We start from the raw sequence: 16,487 nt of genomic DNA, 5'->3' as shown, positions 1-16,487 counted from the left end.
TGACCTTGGGCAACTGACCTCTCTATGAGCCTGTTTCCTCGTTTGGCAGATGGACACGGTGCCTTATATGCAAAAGACTGCAAGCTTTCCATTTACACAGACCAGGACTTCTCAGACAGTCATACACGCTGATTGCTGGGGAATTTGTTAAATGCTGGCTCTGACGCAGTACGTCTGGGGCAGTGCCTGGGGTTCTGCATTTCAGACAAGCTCCTGGGGACACCGAGGCTCCAAGTTTGGGGACCGCATCTTGAGTAGTCGAGGCTTAGTCTAGATCAGTGGTTGGCAAACTTCAGCCCGTGGGCCTGCCATCTTCTTTTGTACATCAAGTTCTATTGGAACATGGCCACACGCTTATTTACATATTGTCTATGACGTTTTTCATGTTACAGTGAGAGAGTTGGGCAGTTGTGACAGAGGCTATGTGGCATGCAAAGCTGAACATATTTATTATCTGGCCCTTTACAGCATGAGTTTGCCAACCCCTGAAGTGATGTTGAAAGAATGAAACGAGAAGATGGATTTGAGGCCACTTGGCCCAGAAAAAGGGCTGGGTTCACAGCACTGGTCATGGAGCTGGCTCAGTAGGCATCTATGTCTTCCTTACCCAGGAAGGTCCCTCAGCTAAAACTGAGCACGGGAGATGGAGGACAGGCTAGGGAAGAAGTCACAGAAATAAAAAGGTGCAAGAGAAAGTCACTCTGGAAATCCCTCCCCTTCCTGGGCCTCGCTTCACCCTCCCTGCCTCAGCTTCTGCTGGATGCGCCTGGTGAAACTGGGGGCTCTGGGTTCCCCAAGGAGTTGGCGCAGCCCCTAAGGCTTCTTGCAGCCTCCCGCAGCCTCCCTGGCAACCCCTCAACCTCTGACAACGAGGCCCAGCAGTCGCCCTTGCCATCCCTGCTCACGGAAGCTCATCAGAGGAGCACCACCGGGGTGCATCCAATTCCGCCGGCTCCTCATCGAAATGAGAAATCTGTGGTCCGGGCAGCCATGGAGCGCTGATAACACTTGTGCAGGTGAACCTCCTCACTTATCACTGCCGGGGTCACCTCTGTCTCCAAAGACTTGTTTTCCTTTAAAAAAAAAAAAAAATCCTTGGGATGTGTGATGGGTTTGGCTGTGATAAAAGAAAAAAAAAAAAAGAAAGTGAAGAAGAGCTAGAGGAACATTTTATTTTTTCAGAAGCAGGAGTTCCGTTCCGCACCCCCACCTCCCTTCCTTCTCCTGCCGAGGGGCTGCACATCCCACCTTCTCCCCAGCTCCTGCCTGCCAAGACCAGGAACCAGAAGGAACAGGGAAAATCGTGGAATCATTTAGATCTGGTTTTCTCTCCACATGGCAACAGTTGCCACACAAAAGAGATCCCAGCCCAGACTTGGCCTGGATTTGTTTGGCCAACAAAGCCAGTTCGTTCAGGAATCAATAGCGAGGGTGATGAGATGGAACAGGGATGAGGACTGTCTGCAAGCCTGGTCCCCTGTCCCCTGACCCTCCTGGCCAGGCTGTCCTCCCTGCCTCTGAGCCCAGCTCATCTCTCTCTCAGTCTTGGCTTCTGGGTCTCTGTCCCCCAGGGTTTCTTTCCCTCTGTCTCTATCTCTGTCTCTGTCTCTCTCTCTCTTTCTCTCTCTCTCCCTCTTTCTGTCCTTTGTCCCTGTGCATGGCCCTCTCTATCTGTCCCCTCTTTCCAACCCTTCCCCTTTCCAACTCATTCTCTCCCTCTTCCACCTGTGGGTTTCTGTGTGCATCTCTGTCTCCCTCTTTCTCCTGTCTCTGTCCCTGTCTCTCCCACGACACTTGTCTCTTCCCTCTGGGTCTCTGTCTTTCTCAACATTTCTGTCTTGTGTTGGTCCCTGTGTGTGTCTCCTTCAATGGGTCTCCTTCTCCCTGCGTTCTGCCCCTGCATCTCTGCCTCAACCTCCCCACTCAATTAGAAGACGCCCTCTTGGCCATCAGCTTCTGGGCCCTGTACACACCAGTGTGAACTTTCTCTTCAATGTTCCGTGTCCTGGCTTGTGCAATGATGGGTCAGAGGGATGGCTTAGGGTTTCAGAGCTGCTCACATCACGGCGCGCCTCCCCCATCTCCTCCAAGGATTCTGATTGAGGAAGAGGCGAGTGTGACAAATGAGACCAGAAGCCCTGGGAGTGAGCGTGGTTCCCGGGGCTGGGAGGACAGACTCAGAATTAAACAATGCCTGGCACATAGTAGGCATTCCAACCTCATTCTCCAGGAGTTCACAGTACTACAGAGTACACCCATCCCCAAATATCAACCACCCAGGCAAGGTGGCGAGGACCCTGATTGCTTAGGGCAGACAGGTTTTAAGCCAGACCTGAGCCAGAGCAGGGTTCAAATACTGTTTGTGCCACTTACTAATGGGGTGACCCTGGGCAGGTCACTTAACCTCTGAGTCTCAATGTCCTCATCTGCAAATAGAGGTAATGGCAACACCTGCCTCATGGGTCAATGTTAGGATCAAATTATTTAAATTATGTAACGCATGTAGAACAATGCCTGGCACATAGTAGGCATTCCAATAATATTAGCTTTTATTATTACTATGAGAATCATAAGACAAGTGAGCTGCTGTTATACTTCCTACCTGGGTTCAGGGGGAAAGGATATTTTGGTTGGGGTTTTGAGGAATGAGTAGGAGTTTGCCAAACTGACAGTGGACCTTCCTTCCAAGGTTGGTGGTACCACATGAGTCAATGTCATTTTATATATGAGAAAATAGAAGAGAGGGGAAGGTCCAGAGAGGGCAAGTGGACCTCAGTCATAATTACAAATCCCAAAGAAGAGTGTGGCAAACCTATAGGTTTATGTCAATGGTCACTCTGATCCTGGCCCTGAGACCTCAGGAACAAAAGGGTTAATGGATTGTTTCATTCTCACGGGAACACAATGGTCTCTGCTTCTCTTGCTTCTGTTCAATCTGTCCCTGTTCCCTAAGCTGTGAGCACAGAGTCAGCCATCCCAAAGACTGCGATAGGGATGGGCCTGCAGTTGCGGGGGCAGCCAGCTACTGGCAGACCTACACAGCCCTTTCTCCAGCTGGAGCATTCTTGGCCCCAAAGCAGCTTGCAGATGCTGGAAGAAATGAGGAAAATGTTCCTCGGATCAGCTGGTTGGTATTTAGAGCTCTCCAGATCCAAAAGTCGCAGCCTCTTGGCAGCCCAAGTGACTCCAAGATGCTGCCAGTTTGCTTGGTCTTGGGGCTTCTTGGAAGAGTTGGTAGTTTTCTGTTTTCTTTCTTTCTTTTTATTCTTTCTTTTTTCAGTCTTTGAGGCGGCTTGGAGAAAGCCGGTAGCTTCCTATACGTATATATTTTTAAATCCTCTGTTCTTTCCTTTCCATTATTTCTATGCAATGAGAAAAGCTCAGGTAGTCGGAAATGGCTTTTTCTTTCTCTTTCAGCTTGGGGTACCCTCTTCAGCCCTTGAAGTCTGTCCACACACCCTTATTTCAGAGAGAATCTGTGGCATTGAGAAAGACCACACTGCCTGGGTTCAGATCCTTAGTAATGATTGTGGCAGCAGGTTCTGGTGTGGTCCTGCCTCCTGGTATTCACACCACGGTATTCCCTCCCTTTAAGTGTGAGCTGGACCTGGTCACTTGCTCCTAAAGAATAGAATACTGCATAAGTGATGAAATGTTAATTCTGAGAGTAGGCTAAAAGAGACCATGGATTCCTTCTTGTTCTCTCTGCCTCTGCCTCTCTGTCTCTGTCTCTGTCTCTGTCTCTCTCTCTCTCTCTCTCTCACCTGCATACTTGGAGGGAGAAAGCTGCTATATTGGAGATCCCCTCCAGAGTGCTCTTCCTGTCTTCAACCAGATCCAGGATCCTGAACTTCAAAGTATCATCTGGATTGAACAGCCAGTACAAGACCCTCGGTCCTACAATCTGCGAGAAATCAAATTCTGCCAGCAAGCAAGTGAGTGAGTTTAAGTCGTGTCCCGTTCCAGCCAAGTTTATTAGGATGACACTGCAGCCCCAGACCTTAATGGTAGACTCTGAGAGACCCTAAAACAGGGGAACCAGGTAAAGCTCGATGGCTGATCTATAGAAATCATGAGATACCCGTGCTGTTGTTTCAAGCATCTCCGCTTTGGGGTAATTCGTTACTTGGCATAGATAATGAATACAGTAACCTTGGGGGAAGTGAGTTCTACCTCCCCATCTGTAAAGTGGATGCAATGATGCCTGAAAAGTCCGTAGGAAATAGGTACAGGGTCTGGTGCCCAGGAAGAGTTCAGCACATGAATATTTTATATCTTAGTTAACAAATATATCCTGGACCAACCCTGGGTCCTGTGACAGGTGCTGGGGGCTTGGGGGATGACAAAACAATGGTAGCCCTGCCCTCATGGACTCAAAAGTCCAGTGCAAGGGAGTCATGCAAAGTTAAGTAGGAAGTTTCATGAGTTCCTGAGAGCAAATGCCAGGGAGACCTGGCCAAGGCAGGAAGGGCTTCCAGAACAAATGGTTTACATGGAAATGAAAATGATAGGCTCCTTTTAAATGGCTGGAGAGCCAGCCATAAGCCAGTCCTGCTCCCAGGGTGTATGCTGTCTAAACATAGGCTTCCCCTAAAACAGACCCCAAGACAGGGATGTGAAGGCGAGTGGCATTTTAGAGGAATAATCCAGGAAGCACTGGTGGGGAAGGAAGGGAGTGAGACAGAGAAGGGAAAAGCTTATCCAGGGTGCACTAATGAGCAGTTGATCACGTTGAGCAGCTGGGACTCAATCCCATTGGGGAATTCTGAGAACCAGTGTAAAACACATACCTCAGTTATCTACCCAGAGAGTGAGGGAGCTGAGATATTTATCCTCCAACTTCTGTCCATCACTGGAAGGGTGCTTTTGGAGCATTAACTCCTGGTGCTTCTGACCTTGCCCTCATGCACATCATCTGAGCAAAAGCGCTGGTAGAGAGCTGCAGGTGCTTGCTGTCACGTGCATTCAGCATGCACTGGGGTGGTAAGTATGGGGTGTATGCCCAGGGAGGCACCGTTTGCATCTGTACCACGTGTAAATCCACAGCAGGATGGGATGAACAGAACCTCTACTCTGACAATGCTAAGCTTTAGCACGATTCCTCCCTGCAGGCTCAGCCCTTCCCAGAGTCTCCACACCACCTTGGACAGGCATTAAAGGTCGTTCCTCAGCTCCTTCCCACAGCCTGACCTTGGCCTCCAATCCTCTCAGAGCCTTGGTCTGACCACAGGACTCTTGTTTACTACCAGAGCTTGTCCCTATTTTGCCCCCCATCCCCATCACTGATGGTTATCTTGGTTACCTGCCTGATGCCTCTCACACTGGGCCCCATGAGTGCTCTTCCTGACTTCAACCAGATCTAGGATCCTGAACTTCAAAGTATCATCCAGATTCAAATCCCATCACCAGAATGCATTATCCAAGTACCCTTAGGAGCCTCTCACCTCTCTGAGCCTCCCTGTTTACCCAGAACCAAGGATGGTGAGAGGACCAATGAGCTCATTCCCTTCCAGAATCAGTCTTTAACACCAAACTGTGCAGCACTGCATGGATGCCATGGGTACAGCAAGGGCCAGAGTAGAAATGGGCACTGCCTCATGGAGCTCAGGTCCAGTGGGATGATGGCGAATGGGCCCAGAAAGCTGTGAGCACCAGAGACAGAGTCCACTCCAGCTTGCTGAAGCACACAGGGAACTCGCTGAGGCTGGTCACTGGGAAGGACCCCTGGGAGTGGCCCCATGGAACTACAGGAAGAGCTGCAGACCCAGGCTCCCCACAGCCTCTGCTCATCTGTTCCCCATCACTGCTCATCTCCACTTGGTATCTGTCTGCAGACCAGCTCGCTCCAGGTGGTGGGATGGTGGCTGCTTGGGGTCCCAACATCACATTCTTTCAGCTCAGCACCTTGTCTGTGTCTTCCATGGCTGTATAACTAACCACCCCAAAGTGGAGTGTCTTAAACCACACCATTTATTTTGTTCATTAATCTGCAATTGGGCAGGACCCAGTGGGACAGCCTGTATCAGCTCCATGTGACATCAGCTACAGGGACTCAAAGGCTGGGGGGCTGGAATCACCAAAGGCTCATTTATTCTGTCTGACAGTTCATGCTGTCCGTTGGCTGGAATCTCAGAGGGGGCTATCAGTTGGAACACTGAACATTGGCCTCCTCACGCGACTGGGGCTTCCTTACAAGATGGCAGCCGAGTTCCAACAGCGAGTGTGCCGAGACAGAGCCAGGTGAAAGCTTCATCACCTTGTGTAACCTAGCCTTAGAGCTCATACAAAGTCCCTTCCACCACCCTGCCTCTATTCACCGAGGCAGTCACAAAAGCTGTCCCTATTCAAGGGGTAGGGGACTGGATTCCACCACTTGTAGGGAGCAGTGTCAAATCATTTGAGAACATGTTTCAAAACAAACAGCCTCTGTGGACACTGATTATCCTTGTTCTGGTCCCATGTATACTCTGTGGGCTACTCACTTGTATTGGGGGATAGGAGGTTGGGATTTTTCAGTCCTGAGTCAAACCTCCCTTCCTGGGGCCAGTGTGAATATGTGGGGAGAAGGTTGAGACTGTGAACTCACAGCCAGACCAGAACTACATACAATGAGAGACTGAGGTTTCTCCAAACAAGGGAAGGCAGGCAGACAAAAACATGTCCTCTCTGAATAATAAACAAATAAATAAACACACAAGTACATAATGATCCACAGTGAAAAGTGCTCTGTTGGCAAAGGACAGGATGTGCTTGTAAGAGTGACTCAGGGTGGGGTGGGCAGTGGAGATGGAGCCTTGGACTGAGAGATCAGGGACTATCTTCAGAGGAGGTGTTTTATACTGAGGCTTGAAGAGTGAGAAGGGGTCCGCCAGAGGGAAAGACTGGGTTTCAGGCAGAGTTTAGCCTATGCAAAGGCCCCGAGATGTGAAAGCGTGGCATATTCAAAGACTTAAGTGGCCACATGGCTGGAGCAGCGTGAAGAAATTGGGGCATGCATGGCAGAGATGAGGCTTGACCACACAGTGTCTTGAAGGCCATGATAAGAGTTGGGATTTAAGCCTGTGAGCAAAAAGCAAGATCCAACTTAAGTTTACACATATTGTACCCCAAATGCCTGGCATGGAGTTATTTTACACGTGCACGTTTTTAAAGTCTGTTAGTTCCTTTCCCCCACTTTTTTTTTTTTTTTTTTTTTTTTTTTTTTTTTTTTTTTTGGAGACGGAGTCTCGCTCTGTCACCCAGGCTGGAGTGCAGTGGCCAGATCTCAGCTCACTGCAAGCTCCGCCTCCCGGGTTCACGCCATTCTCCTGCCTCAGCCTCCCAAGTAGCTGGGACTACAGACGCCCGCCACCTCACCCGGCTAGTTTTCTGTATTTTTTAGTAGAGACGGGGTTTCACCATGTTAGCCAGGATGGTCTCGATCTCCTGACCTCGTGATCCACCCGTCTCGGCCTCCCAAAGTGCTGGGATTACAGGCTTGAGCCACCGCGCCCGGCCTTTTTTTTTTTTTTTTTAGATGGAGTCTCGCTCTGTCGCCAGGCTGGAGTGCAGTGGCGCAATCTCCACTTACTGCAACCTCCGCCTCCGGGGTTCAAGTGATTCTTGTGCCTCAGCCTCCCGAGTAGCTGGGACCACTGGCGCGCACCACCACGCCCAGCTGATTTTTTTTGTATTTTTATTAGAGATAGGGTTTCACCATATTGGCCTGGATGCTCTCGATTTCTTGACTTCATGATCTGCCCACCTCGGCCTCCCAAAGTGCTGGGATTACAGGCATGAACCACCGCACCCATCCCCTTTCCCCACTTTTTTGGGTCCCTCATCCTTCCAAAATCACTACCAGCTTGGTGACCTTTGCCCCCATCCTGTACACCCCGTCAGTCTTTCCCACAACTGCCTTTTACACCAGCTTCCTGCAGCTGTTCTGCCCTCTCTGTTGGGGCAAATATTGCCAGCTTCAACTCCCTGTTCCATCCACCATAAGTCACCAGGGCATGCCCCGTTGAGCCTGAGACATGCGTGATGTCAACAAGTGGCAGCATGAAGGCGACATTTTCTTCACCCGGCCACCACCTGTGCTGCCAGCCCATCCATCCCTCCTCAATGCACCCAATCCATCCAATTTAAATAAACAAATCCCCCAAACAGGGCCCAGTAATGGAAACGCTGACAGACCCTTATCTACGGCATCTCTGGGTGTGCACAGGTCTATAATGATTTGGGCCTCACTGAGGCGGAGGAGTTATTGCAATTGTGCTGCACCTATGACAGTTTAATCAGATCTTGAAAATCAGGGGCATTACATCGTGCACCTGCTCATGAGGACAAAAAGGGAAAAAAATGGCTGGTAGAGTTTTCTATCATGGGTTCTTTTTTTTTTTAATACCCAAGTAGGACTTTCAGAGTACATAATTCATTGCCTGTGTGTGGGGGAGGGTAGGCAGTGGGGGATGTGGGAAGTAGAATTACACAGAGTGGTGACTAGAGAAGACTGAGGGAAGATGGGTCCACAAAGGGGCTTATTTGGTCTACACAGGCTGTGTCTTGGAGGATGTGACCATGTCTGGGCAGTAGAGAAAAACAGACTTAGGTTCAAGACCTGCATCCTTCTCTCCCTTTCCTTCCTTCCCTCCCTTCTTCCTATGAATATTTGTTAACTTCCAACTTTATCTCTTGCCCACTGCTATGCACCAGGAGGCTATAATAACCCAAGTGTGTCCAGGTTCTGCCCTCCAGGAGTCAGAATATATGATTAGGGAGAAACAGCTGACTCACAGAATGTCTTAGTTTTTGCCTCCTCAAAAGCAGGAGACCAGGGACAAGGACCTCAGATATGCAACAGACTTGGGGGCAGGAAGTGTCTTCGGAGGTGATCCCGGGTAGCAGGACTGGGGAGCAGGGGGAGAGACAGGGAAGAGAAGAACATTCCAGTGAAGGGCATGCTGTTGATCTGGTTATTCCTGTGGGTAACTGGGGCTCAACACTGCTAGAGACCTTCTGAGGAACAGTGTAGAATGGGCCACAGCTTTGAAAACCCTGAGGCAGGAAAGCAGGGAGACACCCATTTACGGGACGCTGGCCACAGTCAAGGTCATGTCCACCATTGATGGACTGGAATCAGTGGGTCAAGAGTGTGGCTGGTGGCACCATGGACAGCTCCCACATTGGTACAGTGGGGAGTCGGGGTCAGCTGGGTGATCAAGGTGGCCTTCCTGGAGGAAGTTGAAACTGAGAAGGAGTTAAATGGGGTGGGATGTGGAGGAAAGAGTATTTAAGGAAGGGGGCACAGCGTATGCAAAAAAGGCTCAGAGGCAGAAGGAGTGTGGTGCTTTTGAGGACTGACAGGGTCCAGGTGGTTGGAGCAAAGAGAATGAGGTGTAAAGAAACAGCACATGGGACAGGAGGGGGCTGAACTCAACTCAGACCATGTGGGACTCAAGGCCTCTGGTGGAGAGGGAGTCATCAAAGAACCAGAGAGAAGGACATCAGATATGCAACTTTAAAAGCTCATCCTGGTTTCTGTGTAGAGAATGGGTGTGCATGGCAGGTGGGGCAAGGATGCACAGAGCAGAGACCATGCTGCTAAGGTTGTCCAGGTGGGAGATGAGGCGGGGCTGACACCATCAACTCTCCGTGTCACCTGGATTAAGTGACATCCCTCGCCAGACCTCGGTTTCCTCACTGCCCAATTGAGTTCATGGTCAACACCCACCCACCCAGCCCCCCCGAGTTGTTATGAGGAAGAAAGATGGTCGCATCTGCAGTGGTGGCTAACACATGGCAGGCCCTTGGAAACCCTCTATTTCTTCCTTCCTTCTCCTCTGTTTCTGCCCTTTTGACTTCAGAGGTCTGTCCTGCTGAGGCCAAGTGAGGAAATGGGCCTCATGCATGTATTATTGATTTATTTACTGGGGGCAATAGAAAGAGAATGTTACCTGGCCTTGGCCTCAGGACAGTCCCCTCTCTGCAGGATGAGATGTAGGTGTCTGCCCAGTGACACTGGGCAAACTGTTGAGTCCTCTGCATGGGAGAATGGGCTGAAGACATCTGTTCCGGACATGGTATACTCCAGACTCTCCTATGTCAGGCTGTTATGCAAAGTGGACTTTTCAGGCTCTCTCCCCCATCATGACACCCCCACTGAGATTGTGTCTCAAGTTTTTTCTTAATTAGGCTTTTGAGTCTGAAATCCAAGGCAGGCTTTGCCAGAGAAGCCCTGGGGTTAAGCAGCTTTTACTTGCAATGGAAAACATCCCAGGGTTAGAAGTACTTAGTCATTCACACTGTGGTGTGAATTGGGTTGAAAGACTGTGCATGTGCTAAATGCTAAGGGCAAGTGGCCAGGTTAGTGAGTCCTGGTCAGCCTCATGAGCTGGGCCACCTTCCTGCTAGTCCCTGCTAGTCTTGGGGGGCAGAGAAGATGGGAGAACCAGAGATCACATTCCCTTCTCTCTGGCTGTCCCTGTTCCAATTTGTCTAATTGGCAAGTTGAGTTATGGTCCCCTAAGGCCTTGGCATTTTGGGGTGTCAAATGGAATTTTTATGACACCCAGAAAATAGCAGGCACCAAATAAACACCAAAATAAAATGGCTGGCTGGCTGGCTGGATGAACAGATGAATGGACAGACAGATGAATGGATGGGTATTGATTGAGTGAAGGAGCCAGTGGTTGGATAAGCAGCTGCACCTGAGCATCAGTGAGCAGACTCTGGTGAAGCCTATTTGGGCTGGTGGTTTGCATCCTAGAACTCAGGGCTGGCTGTTTGTGTTTGAAGACTGTTTCCTGAGAAGGCTCCCCAGCTCCAGATTCTGCAGAACACCTCATTTTGCCTCTGAAGTGCCTGGGAGAATCCCAGTCAGATGGTCCTCTACTCCAGGCCACTGGGTTTTAAGTGGCAGTGACATCTATGTTCAGGACCTGTGTTCTCAGGCATAGGGGATATCACGGGAACATCCTGTCCTGTGGGGTAGTGGGGATGATGTAAAAAACAAGCAAGAAACTAGGCTTATTTACTTAAAAAATATTTTAGAGACAGTCTCTGTCTCCCAGGCTGGATTGCAGTCATGCAAGCATAGCTTGCTGCAGCCTCAAATTCCTGGGCTCAAGCAATCCTCCCACCTCAACCTCCTGAGTAGCTGGGATTATAGGCAATCAGCATCACTCACTCCTGGCTAATTTTTTTTAAAGGTATGGAGATGAAGGTCTCACTTTGTTGTCCAAGCTGGTCTCAAACTCCTGGCTTCAAGTGATCCTCCTGCCTTCGTCTCCCAAAGTGCTGGGATTACAGGTGTGAGCCACCATGTCTGGCCCTTATGCACTCTTATGCCATCTGTAGAATCCCCCAGAGCAGTGCTCAGGCTCTGAAGATATTGTTTGGAGGGATCTGGAGGGAAGATGCGGAAGTTTTCTGCCACCAGCAAATCTTGGGGGTTTTATTTGTTACTTTGCTGTTTCTTTGTTTGATGTCCCTTCTAACCATTCACCCACTCACATATTTAGTTTTTACTTACCCATCATCTAGCCATCTATTTATCCAACCATCCATCTACTCATTCTCCTAACTCCTCCCTCAACCATCCGTCTACTCACCCTTCCACCACTCATTCAACAGCCTATCCATCTATCTATCCATCCATCCATCCACTCACTCACCTACCCATCCATCCATCCATCCATCCATCCATCCATCCATCCATCCATCCGTCCATCTGTTCGTCCACTTATTTATCCATCCATCCACACTTCTGTCTTTTCACTCATCCATCCATCCATCCACACTTCTGTCTTTTCACTCATCCATCCATCCATCCATCCATCCATTCATTCATCCGTCCATCCACGTAATTACCCATCCATTCACTCACTTATCCATCCACTCAGCCACTCATCTATTCACTCCTCAACCCACCCATTCGCCCACCCATCCATTTACCCATCCATCCATCCATCCATCCGTCCATCCATCCATCCATCCATCCATCCATCCATCCATCCATCCACCTATTCATCCATTCATCCATCTATCCCAAACACTCATACCCCCATTAACCTAACGAGTCTACCATCTAGTCTGTGCCAGGATTTGTTCCATATATTGAGCACAACAATGAGGCTGTGATAGGGCCAATGCATTAACAGAGTCTCCAGTAATGGAGATGTTCATGATAGAGACAATTATAGCCCAGACATATCAGCAGTGTGATCAGAGCAGCACAGAGGACTCTGGGAGCCCAGAGGAGGACCACAGTGCCTCAGTTTCCTTGGAGCCTTCACAGATGCTGTTCTCTGCCTGGAACACTCTTCCTTCCCCTTGTCATCTGGATCACTCCCACTTATCACTTATCACTTAAGTCAAAGCCTGGTGCACCTTGTGAGAGAGCTGTCTCCAATCGTCCTTACTCTTTTCTCTGGATTGCAATTTTCCACCAACTTTTGGAGCTGGGTCTATGTCTTATTCCTTCTTTGCCTGGCTGCAAATGTTTGAGGAACAGATGAATGCAGATAACTAGACCAAGAAGAGGGAGAAAATTACAGAGTACATGAGAATGGCAGGGATGTCCAGGCCAGACCCTCAGTCAAGATTAGGGGCCCATGCAGCTAGACAGTGATGGACATGATCCTCTGAAACCAGGTGGGCCCAAATCCCAAGCCCAGCACATTAAGATAACTCAGGAAGCCCTCTTCCCCTGAAGCTCAGTATCCTCATCTATAAAATATGGAGAATTGTCACTGCCCTCTGAGGTTTTGTACAGCATTAAAAGTTGTATTAGTCCATGTCCTCTGTATAAGTTTTCCATTGCTGCTACAACAAATTACCACAATCTTAGTGACTTTTAAACCATACAATTTTTTTTTTTTTTTAGTTCTAGAGGTCATAACTTCAAATGCATCTTACAGACTAAGATTGAGGTGTCAGCAGAGCTGCATTCCTCTGTTTCTTCCCTAAGAGAGAATCTGTTCCTGGTCTTTTCTTGCACCTTGAGACCACTTTCATTCTTTGGTTCACGGTCCCTTCCACTACCTTTAAAGGGCATCACTCCAACTTCTGCTTCTGTTGTCACAACTCCTTTCTCTTGTCCTGATCCTCTTGCCTCCTCCTTATAAGGACTCTCATGATGAGATTGGGGCTGCCTTCATCATCCAGGGTAATCTCCCCATATTGAAATCCTTATCTGCATATTTGCAAAGTCCCTTCTGCCATGGAAGGTAATACATTCACAGGTTCCGGGGATTAGGGTGTAGATATCTTTGGGGGACCCCTATTCTGACAACCACATCCTCTTGGAAACAGAAAGATGGGAATACCAAGAGGAGGGTGCTGAAGGAGGAAGTGGGAATGGCTGCCAGGCAGTGATGCTGGTCTGACTCCTGTGCCAGGAGAGGGGGAAGGAAGCAGAGGAAGTGAAGGAAGAGTCTCAGGTGGCCACACAGTTCTAAGAAAAAGTTTCAGTAAGACTAATGGGGACTCCTTAAGCCAAAGTCACACAACAGAGGAGTCTGTGTCTTGCAAAACTGGGCCTACCTCAGTATATCCACCAGACTCATTCCCTATCTGGGAGTAGCTCATGGGAAGCCTGGCCTTGGTGCAAACATAGTGGCAGAGAGTCAGTACTGTTAATTAGATCTGGGTAGTGCATTTTCATGGCAGGCAGAGAGGGTTCTAGCACAGATATAGGCCAGGGATTGCTGTAGGAAAGAGAGTAGCTCTAGTATCAGGTTGGAGTCAGAGAAGAGAAGGGCGCAGGGCGTGAGTACTGTCTTTGGGTCGTGGAGATGGGAAAATTCCAAGGGCTCTGAAGAGGACAAGTAGTCCCCAACCTAAGGAAACCCCAATGGGGCCTCAGGAGTTCTTTGACATTTTTGAGGGAAACCTCACATCCTCAACCTGGAGGAAGCTTCATTAGATTGTGCATTCCCTGCCACTTAGTGGCCACTTGCAGGGAAATGTAAGCCACTCTCATCTAGGTAGTTTTATAAAAGGGACCTGAATTAGAATTTTCCTCTTTTTTTTTTTTTTTTTGAGACGGAGTCTCGCTGTGTCTCCCAGGCTGGAGTGCAGTGGCGCGATCTCGGCTCACTGCAAGCTCCGCCCCCGTGGTTCACGCCATTCTCCCGCCTCAGCCTCCCAAGTAGCTGGGACTACAGGCGCCCGCTACCACGCCCGGCTAATTTTTTGTATTTTCAGTAGAGACGGGGTTTCACCGTGTTAGCCAGGATAGTCTCGATCTCCTGACCTCGTGATCCACCCGCCTCGGCCTCCCAAAGTGCTGGGATTACAGGCTTGAGCCACCGCGCCCGGCCAGAATTTTCCTCTTTAAACCTGAGATGGATAATATGAGTTAAGGTTGTCTTATTTTTTTTTTTTTTTAAACTGATTTCCCACCTCTCTCTTTCTCTTTTTCATGGTGTCATTCTCAGGGCTCTCTTTTAAGGAAGTGAAATCAGACTGATAGAATGTTTACCTGTGAGGATAGATACCTGATTCTGGGATTAAGGAAGGCAGTTGCATGACATTGGTCCCCCTACTCTTCTTTCTATGCTTTCTGCAGACGTTGCTAAGTGATCACAGAATTATTCCCACTAAGCCGGACACAGCCTCAAAATAGGGTGACCATATAATTTACTGTGCAAACCAGGACACTTTTGAAAGTTAGAAAGGGGCAATAATTTTGATTAATAATGATGTCTGAACAACAGGCGTAAACTGGATGGCCCTCAAAGACCAGGGCGTTTGGACATCCTGCTTTGAAATCTGCCCAACCTAGTGTTCCTGGCAGGCTTTACCAATCTATCACCAAACTTGGATCATGAGATCCACATTATTTGCCTTTCCAGGTGTGATCATGTGTCCCTTCAAAGACACATAATCCAAACCACCTGTTCTGCCACATCTGGTGAGAAACCAGAGCTAGCTAGTTTCGATCTTCTTCATCCCCTCCCATGCCTGGGCGGCCACACCATCTTCAGGGAGCAACCCACTCCTCTGTATTTCTGAGCCTCCAGGACAGCAGGTCTCTGCATGGCATCCTTCACAAGGAAGGCTGCAGGCCTCACATCTCACGAGATGTCCTCAGAAAGAGCATGCAAGTATCTGACTCAGAAAAATGGCTTTAGAAGTCCTTGCTGGCTCCTTGAAGGACTGAATGGGGTAGGCCCTTGCCATGTGGGAGTTGAGAGTCTGGAATCAGTGGAGTCTACAGAGGGGGCTCCACTATCTGGGTAACGGCCTTCCTTGGTTCAAATGCATTTTCTGACACCATCACATTTAGAGTGGCTAGAGGGGGGCTGCCAATGTCACCCCCAAATCTCTTGCTGGCTAATTTATCTGAGGATTCCTAGTGGCTGGCCCAGGGCCTGGCACTCAGTGGATGGCCACAGAGTAAAATGAAGGGGGAACGAAGAATTTTTATCTTGTGTGGAAATGCTAATGACTGACAATCTCTACCTCCTCAGTTCACAGACGTAGAAACTGAGAATCAGAGAGGAATGAACTTTGCCTAAGGTCACCCAACGAATTCATGGCAAGGCTGGGATTCCCAAGCCTGGAGCTCCTGAGCTATTTCCCCTGCTTTGGCACCATCTGAAACATCTGTGAAATGGGCACAATCAAAAGTGGCTATCTGTGAATAAAGTCATTGTCCCCATCCAACAGAAGGTGATATATTTCTTTAATAATGAATAAAAAGGCCAGGCACGGTGGCTCAAGTCTGTAATCCCAGCACTTTGGGAGGCCGAGACGGGCAGATCACAAGGTCAGGAGATCGAGACCATCCTGGCTAACACGGTGAAACCCCGTTTCTACTAAAAAACATACAAAAAACTAGCCGGGTGAGGTGGCGGGCGCCTGTAGTCCCAGCTACTCCAGAGGCTGAGGCAGGAGAATGGCATGAACCCGGGAGGCAGAGCTTGCAGTGAGCTGGGATCCGGCCACTGCACTCCAGCCTGGGCGACAGAGTGAGACTCCGTCTCAAAAAAAAAAAATAAATAATAATAATGAATAAAAAGCCAGACTCTAGTGTGCAGGGATGAAAATAAACATTCATCCAGCTCCTAATGTATACCAGGATGGTTCTCATGTTAATTTATACTAACTTGTTCTTCTGTATGTTCCCCACATTCTACAAGGCGGGGATGATCTTTTCATTTCACAGACGGGGAAGCAGACTCAGAGAGGTTGATGGAGTCCGCATTGTGGCGAGTGGCAGAGCTGGCATACGAGCCTGAACCTGTCCTGATCTGAGGACCTCTTCACTGTGGCGAGTGGCAGAGCTGGCATACGAACCTGAACCTGTCCTGATCTGAGGACCTCCTCTCGCCGTCGCTCCTTTCTGCTCCATGCTAATGGGGCACATTTAGCGTTCTTTCAAACCCTGCTCAGTCTGCAGAGAAGGCGCATTATCAATACGGTTGACCCTCAGACAACGCAGGGATTAAGGGTGCTGAGTCCCCAGCCACACACAGACACAAATCTGCATATAACTTTTT

The 16,487-nt window shown here is 49.1% G+C and overlaps 1 long non-coding RNA gene across 1 annotated transcript; it reads left to right on the top strand.

Moving 5' to 3' along the window:
- The first annotated feature begins 385 nt into the window (after positions 1 to 385).
- On the top strand, positions 386 to 15,638 carry LOC105495730 (uncharacterized). The gene is made up of 3 exons (XR_011614435.1): positions 386 to 1,016; positions 3,836 to 3,935; positions 15,456 to 15,638. It is a non-coding gene; the product is annotated as an uncharacterized lncRNA (long non-coding RNA).
- Positions 15,639 to 16,487: the final 849 nt, after the last annotated feature.

Source organism: Macaca nemestrina, chromosome 15 (genome assembly GCF_043159975.1).
Source record: "Macaca nemestrina isolate mMacNem1 chromosome 15, mMacNem.hap1, whole genome shotgun sequence".
NCBI classification, from domain to species: Eukaryota; Metazoa; Chordata; class Mammalia; order Primates; family Cercopithecidae; genus Macaca; species Macaca nemestrina.
The sequence above is the reverse complement of the archived record's forward strand: the minus strand, read 5'-3'. Positions and strand labels throughout refer to the sequence as shown.